At 45.8% G+C, this 7,058-nt stretch overlaps 1 pseudogene; it reads left to right on the top strand.

The window, feature by feature from the left end:
- On the top strand, nucleotides 1-5,521 carry LOC111958650 (synaptotagmin-11-like; annotated as a pseudogene).
- Nucleotides 5,522-7,058: the final 1,537 nt, after the last annotated feature.

Raw genomic sequence — 7,058 nt, 5'->3', positions numbered from 1 at the left:
ATGCCAATGAACAACAACAGGAAGNGGGCAACGGGCTCAGCTGGCATTAAGCTCCTTCCAAAATCTGACATCATCCTCCTGGTATCCCTACCCAGAATGCCAATGAACAACAACAGGAAGGAAGGGCACAGTATTTTGTTGAGACAGACAGTTGAAGGAGGGAGAGGAAAGACAGACAGACAAAGACAGATGAAAATGGAGACGGGAGAGAGATAGAGAAAAACAGACGTAATATAAATATAGTTCGATAGCTGAGGTAAAGAGGGTGAAAGATAGAGTGTGTGCGTGTGTGTGTGCATGCATGTGTGCCTCGTACATCACATATGTGCATGCTCATGCACATTCACTGTATAGACCGACAAGTTTACCAATTGGAGTATGGTGACATGCTCCGAAGGCCAGCGCAGCTAGGGAAATGTTCCCTGTTGTGGGGGGAAGGGGGGGAAGGCAACAATGCGTCTCTTTTCAGGGGCTTGGCCAAACAAAGGGTCCTCTCCCGGCCCGCCCGCCCCGCTGCAGCAGGCTCTGTCCACTGAGTCCCATTACAGCTGGGATAAGCACAGTCAGCCTTACCATGTGCGCACAGCACATAGTCACAGTCTCTCACTCACCACTAGCATCAAATGAGTTGGTGGGGGCTCACACACACAGTCACACATAGATTCATGCATACCTGCATGTGCACAGACACTTAGACTCTCACCCCTCGCACATACACATACACAGAGACACACACACAGAGACAGGGTATGGGGCTATACCTCCCAGACACATTGAGACAGACAATACAAGACCTAGTCTGGTGTAATGACCAGCCCTGGAACATGGTCTGTCTGCTAGATAAAGCACACCGGATCAATTAAGGGAGGCAAATGACTACTGACTTAAATAAAGAGGTGGACTGTGTGTGTGGATGTGTTTAACTATAGTAAATTAACAGTAAAACATTTTTTATCAACTGGGGACATTTTGTTGGTCCCCACAAGGTCAAATGCTATTTCTAGGGGGTTTAGGGTTAAGGTTAGAATTAGTTTTATGGTTAGAATTAGGTTTAGGTTTAGGGTTAGGAGCTAGGGTTAGGGTTAAGGTTTTTGTTTTAGGGTTAGGGTTAAGGTTAGGTTTTAGGGTTAGGGTTAAGGTTAGGGTTAGTGTAAGGGTTCGGGTTATGGAAAATAGGATTTTGAATGGGACTGAATTGTGTGTCCCCACAAGGTTAGTTGTACAAGTCTCTGTGTCTGTGTGTGTGTGTATGCAGCCTGACCTGGCTGTGTGTGTTTCCACAGACTGCTCCCCATGCTCCTTTTTACCCTCCAGAGTCAGACAGCATAGTTGCACTTGCATGCAGTGCGTGTGTGTGTGTGTGTGTGTTGTGTGTGTGTGTGTGTGTGTGTGTGTGTGTGTGTGTGTGTGTGTGTGTGTGTGTGTTGTTGTGTGTGTGTGTGTGTGTGTGTGTGGTTGTTTGTGTGGTGGTGGGCGGCTGACATTTAAGCAGCCTGGTGACACCTGGTTGAATGACGTCCATATTGCCTCATGTCTTTCCCACTCACACCTTGCCTTGTGCTCTGTGACACTGTAGTGAAGTCACTCCTGCTGTATGGACAGTCACAGTGTTGAGTCACAGTGGAGTGGAGTCACCCTGGGTGGTGTGGTCACACGACTTACATTATTAGCCTACCTGACAATATTGAGCCACTGGAGGGCAGTTACATGATTTCCTATTTGATGTTCAGTACTGCATCACTTGGTTTCAGTTCAAGGCTGAACTAAATGCAACCGACAGTTTGACTATCCACTTTATTAGAGACCCAGTATGAATATTTCTTACACCAACATTGCAAACACATCCCAGTCTAGACTGTGCAAAGGCGTTACCTCATTCTATGTTCCCCTCTCTTTTAGACATGTCACCAGGTGCTGGCCGGTTTTTATCGGTGCAGCGGCTCTGGTGGTTGCCGTGGTGATCCTGGTTCTCCTGTGGTCCTTCTGCCAGCGTCGACACCTCCGGGTGATGGCCGTTACAAGCTCCATGGCGATCAGTACACCGACTCGGCTGAAGACCCGCCCTACAAGTTCATCCACATGCTGAAGGGCATCAGTATCTACCCAGAGTCCCTCAGCAGCAGCAAGAGGATAGTACGGGTGGCCAGGCGTGCTGGGTGGCAGGGGGAGAGAGACAGAGAGAGGGGTGGTGGACGCGGGATGGTCCTGGTGGATGCTGAGAACAACATCCTGGATGCTCCTACCCATCTCCAGATGAGCCACCTGGTGCCCCCTGCTGGCCAGCCCAGAATGGAGCGGGCACTGCCCGTCAGGGCCGACTACTGCTCTCTGGATAGCTCAGCTACCAGTAGCGAGAACAGCAGTAAGACCGTTTCACCTTTCACCCCCCGCGTCCTCCGACCCAGAATCAGAGCCTGAAACCAGCCTGGGCTCCCTCAGCCTGGCTTTAGACTACAACTTCCTAAGAAGGCCTGGTGGTGACCATCGTTGGAGCCCATGGCCTGCCTGCAGTAGACGAACAGGGGAACAGCTCCGACCCTACGTGAAGATGACCATCCTCCCTGAGAAGAAGCACGGGTGAAGACCAGAGTCCTGAGGAAGACGCTGGAGCCGGTGTTTGACGAGACATTCACTTTCTATGGCGTGGCCTACAGCTCGCTGCCCGAGCTCACGCTGCACTTCCTGGTGCTCAGCTTCGACCGCTTCGCCCGAGATGATGTCATAGGGGAGGTGGTGGTCCCGCTGACAGAGTTGGAACCCAGCACGGGGCGGGTGCACATCACCCAGCAAAATCAGCAAGAGGAACATGCAGGTGAGGAAGGGGGGGCGACCTACACATGTTTAAAAGCATGAACAGACATTCCGCCATATCAATCATTCTTAGAAGTAGGGGCCCGGCTCACACACACAACAACACACACACACACCACAACATTCACACACACACACACACACACACACACACACACACACACACACACACACACACACACACACACACACACACACATGGAATTGAGCGCAGTGCAGTACACAGAGGGGGTTGTCTGACAGGAAGGTCAATGTGTCTCTATTGATTCGGTCCCCATTCAAGTCTTAACTGCAGCCAAACTGAGGAGGCAGAAACAACGCCTCCATGTAATCTCTCAATGTAGCCAGCCATCCATCAGGCTCCCTTTATCACCACAGCCACACATGTGCATGTGAGTGTGTACCCAACTCTGACTCACCAAGGACTTGTTTTGTTTTTTGTTCCCACATGTACCTGTGGCACTAGTCCTCACTGTGTGGCCATTATGTATAACCCATCTGCTGTTCAATATAAGAAGGGCTGGATATGTTTTGTATGGATGCAWTGCAGGGGTTATTACTTCCTCATTGAAGAAAATGTCTGATCGTAAAATGTCTGATCGGGTAGTGTTCCTCAGTACTCATTGTGGAGGGCAACCTATTGCAGTATCATGGGGGAAGTCGATACACCATGCATGGGAATCAACCTCATACCTGACTAGGATGCTAAGTTGCAGGTGTATTAAAACTACACTAGAATGAGAAGAGAACTTTGGCTCACTGTAGTGGCGTCAGGGCACATTTCTGTGGCTAAGCTTTCGGTCAAACAACCTTCATCAAAGCAATGTCAATGTCTTCAAAACAATAATCCATCATAAACATACAAATCACCAGGACACTCACCTAGGGATTTTTCTCAGCAAATCCTCATTTTATAATCATTAGATTAGAAAATGCCCTTTTAGTGATGGGTGGGAATAATATGAAATCAATTGCAAGTCAGTGAATATGAGAAAGTGCATGTGTGTGCTGGTCTGTAGCATCATACATCATGTCTACCTACTGTCACCTGTATTAATGTATACAGTACCAATATCTGATTTACATTRATATGGATATACAGTGTAAAGGCCAGACATGACAGATTTTGTTCACAGTTTATCTGATTCATTGTTTCATTTCCTTGCTCTTACTATGCAGAACACCTAGATTATACAAACCGCTATACTGTATACGTTGTGCTGTTTCTCACAGAAACACTAAAAGAACCACACTAGTCTGTTTCCACACGCAGATATGTATGGTATATTTAAGCAATAAGGCCTGAGTGGGTGTGGTATATGGCCAATATACCACGGCTAAGGGCTGTTCTTAGGCAAGCCGCAATGTGCCTGGATGCAGCCCTTAGCCGAGGTATAATGGCCGTATACCACAAACCACAAATACCACAAACTTATTGCTATAATAAACTGGTTAACAACGTAATTAGAGCAGTAAAAATAAAGGTTTTGACATACAGCCAATCAGCATTCAGGGCTTGAACCACCCAGTTTATAATTGTGCATGTAGAACAAGGTTGGCAAATAGATAATTCCAAAGACTGCTGAGTTTTATTGTCTTGGCAGTTGGTGCCCAATTACTCTTTTAATCTATGACTGTACGATTATGGCTGCTTCATTGTTGTATTGTGTCTTAAAGGCTGAGTAGGTGGGTTTGATGATTGTTCCTTTTGAATGAGTCAATAGTTAAATCCTCTATGTGTCTGTCTCTTCCTGCAGTGCGAGAGCCGTGGGGAGCTGTTGGTGTCTCTGTCCTACCAGCCTGTCTCCCACCGCCTCAGTGTGGTGGTGCTGAAGGCCAAACACCTGCCCAAGATGGACATCTCTGGCCTGTCTGGAAGTGAGTTCAACCACTGTGTATGTCAGTGTYTGCGTGTGTGCCTGTGGACAATTTAAAAAAGCGGAGCTTGTGCAGATGTCCCCTTTACATATGACAATATTCCAAAATGTCCTTCTCTCCCTAGACCCATATGTGAAGGTCAATGTGTTCTACGGACGCAAGCGCATCGCCAAGAAAAAGACGCACGTGAAGAGGTGCACGCTCAACCCTGTCTTCAACGAGTCCTTCATCTACGACGTGCCCCCCGAGCTGCTCCCTGAGATCTCTGTGGAGTTTGTGGTGGTCGACTTTGACCGTACCACTAAGAACGAGGTGGTGGGGCGTCTGCCCCTCGGCCTGCACAGCCCCTGTCCCTCTGGCGCCGCCCACTGGCGGGAGGTCTGCGAAAACCCCCGTCGGCAGATCTCAAAGTGGCACAATCTCAGTGAATACTAGCTCCTCACACCACCTAATGCATATAGTTCTACCTGTGTATAGGGGGAGATGGAGGAGGGGAAGAGAGGGACTTCTTGCCGAGAGAGGGGCTTCCTCATGCCATACTTTCTCTTGTGAATAATACCAACAAAAAATGAACAACATTCCTGGTGGGACTTGTACAGTGGACTTTACAGTGGTTAAGGTTCAATTACAGGATCGAATCAAAGTAACAAACATGCATACAGATAAACATACACATATATAACCCACACCACTACAGAATGATAGAGACACTCAGTCTCAGCATTTGGGTACGAGTAATGAAAAGAAAAAATGTTTGTTAACCAGAATCTGACTAGGATCACACATTCAAGGCTGTTATGAATTATTGTCTGGCCATGTTGTATGAAGTTTAGGCGACAGGATACATGCAAATGCTTTAAAAAAAAAAAGAATTGTCAGACTTCAAAATCCTCCCCTTGCCATTATTGTACTTCAATTCATTGCATGTCTGAATTAAACAGAAATATCATCAAATCAAATGTAGTAAGGAAACAGAAGTATTGCTTGTATTGATAGTGAGAWTTTTTTTCTCTCTCTTAAAATGAGAACACCTCATGCAACCGACTCTCTGTTGCAGTTTCTCTAAAGGTAGCAACAAATAGGACAGCTAGAAATGTCTACCCATGAAATGTTTTGGGGCCTAACAGTTGTCGTTTAGTGGCATTACCATATTTGATGACAAGCTCTGTATCTAACATGAAAACCATCAAGGTTTCAAACCAATTGATGCTTTGTTGTTAAGACAAATGTGATTTCACTGCAAATATATTTATTTGGGGTCCATTTTTACAACAAATTCGGTCTGAAAATATGAAAGTAATAAACAACCACAACATTATTACATGGATACATGTGATCACAAGAAATAGGACATCTTCTCACACTGTGGCATTAAAAAAGCATTCACCACAGTATAAGCGAATTACTGAAATATCACTGCAGCAGGTTAGTCTTAGTACTGTAATAACTAGGTAATAACACATGCTAGTTAGGAGCTTGTAGTGCCAGAAGATGTTCTTTGAAAGTCACTGATATTATTGTGAAAATTGGTTTTGACATGAAGAGTTGTAAAGGGTCATGTTTTGCTGTGTGGTTTCCAAAAGGTTTATACAGTATGTTCCACTATTTTGGCCTTTGCTGACATGCTCATCTTTTAGGACTCGATTCAATCCGAATCACCGAAGTTCTGCGCTATAGCGCGCTTGAAATGTAAACGTAATTTTTTATTGAGCTGACATATGCAACGTTTACCGTGAATGTAGTCTTCGCGAACTTGGGAACATTGCCTTTACATTGCCTTCACATTTCAATAGCGCTGAACTTGAGCGATACGGATTGAATCGAGCCCTTCGTGTATTTTTATCTCTTTCATTTGGCTAATTTCAAGAATATATTGTATAAAAGAACAGTACTTTATATCTTGAAGGCAACAATTTTCTATAGTGAATAGCCTCACAGGTTGAAGCTCCTGTATGTTGTTGGTGATACTCTGTGTGTGTGTGTGAAGACTGCAGAGCCCAGGTGCACTGTTTAGAACAATGTAAGTGGTGATGGGGTTCAGAGCAGGACATGGCACTGGGGTGGCTACTGCTAGCTTCTGGCTTGGCTAGGCTTTTGACCAGAAGGACGAGACAGGTGGGCGAAACCACTGTCACTAAGCGCTCCATCCTGTCTTCCTCCTCTTTTTCTCTCGTTCTCTCACTCTCTCTGACCCTCCTTCGCACTTTCTTCTAGCTCTCTCTTTAGTCCCTTATTTCCTCAGTCTCCTTCGTTCTCCCCTGTCTCCTCTCTCTAACWTCTTCTTTGCACCTTCTTTCTTTGTCTTTTTATTTGGATCACTAATATCTCAAATTCTTTTTAATGCTTCATTTCTCATAATGAGAGGTCAC

Source organism: Salvelinus sp. IW2-2015, linkage group LG35 (genome assembly GCF_002910315.2).
Source record: "Salvelinus sp. IW2-2015 linkage group LG35, ASM291031v2, whole genome shotgun sequence".
In the NCBI taxonomy this organism is placed as follows: Eukaryota; Metazoa; Chordata; class Actinopteri; order Salmoniformes; family Salmonidae; genus Salvelinus; species Salvelinus sp. IW2-2015.
This window is presented reverse-complemented; position numbering and strand designations above follow the sequence as displayed.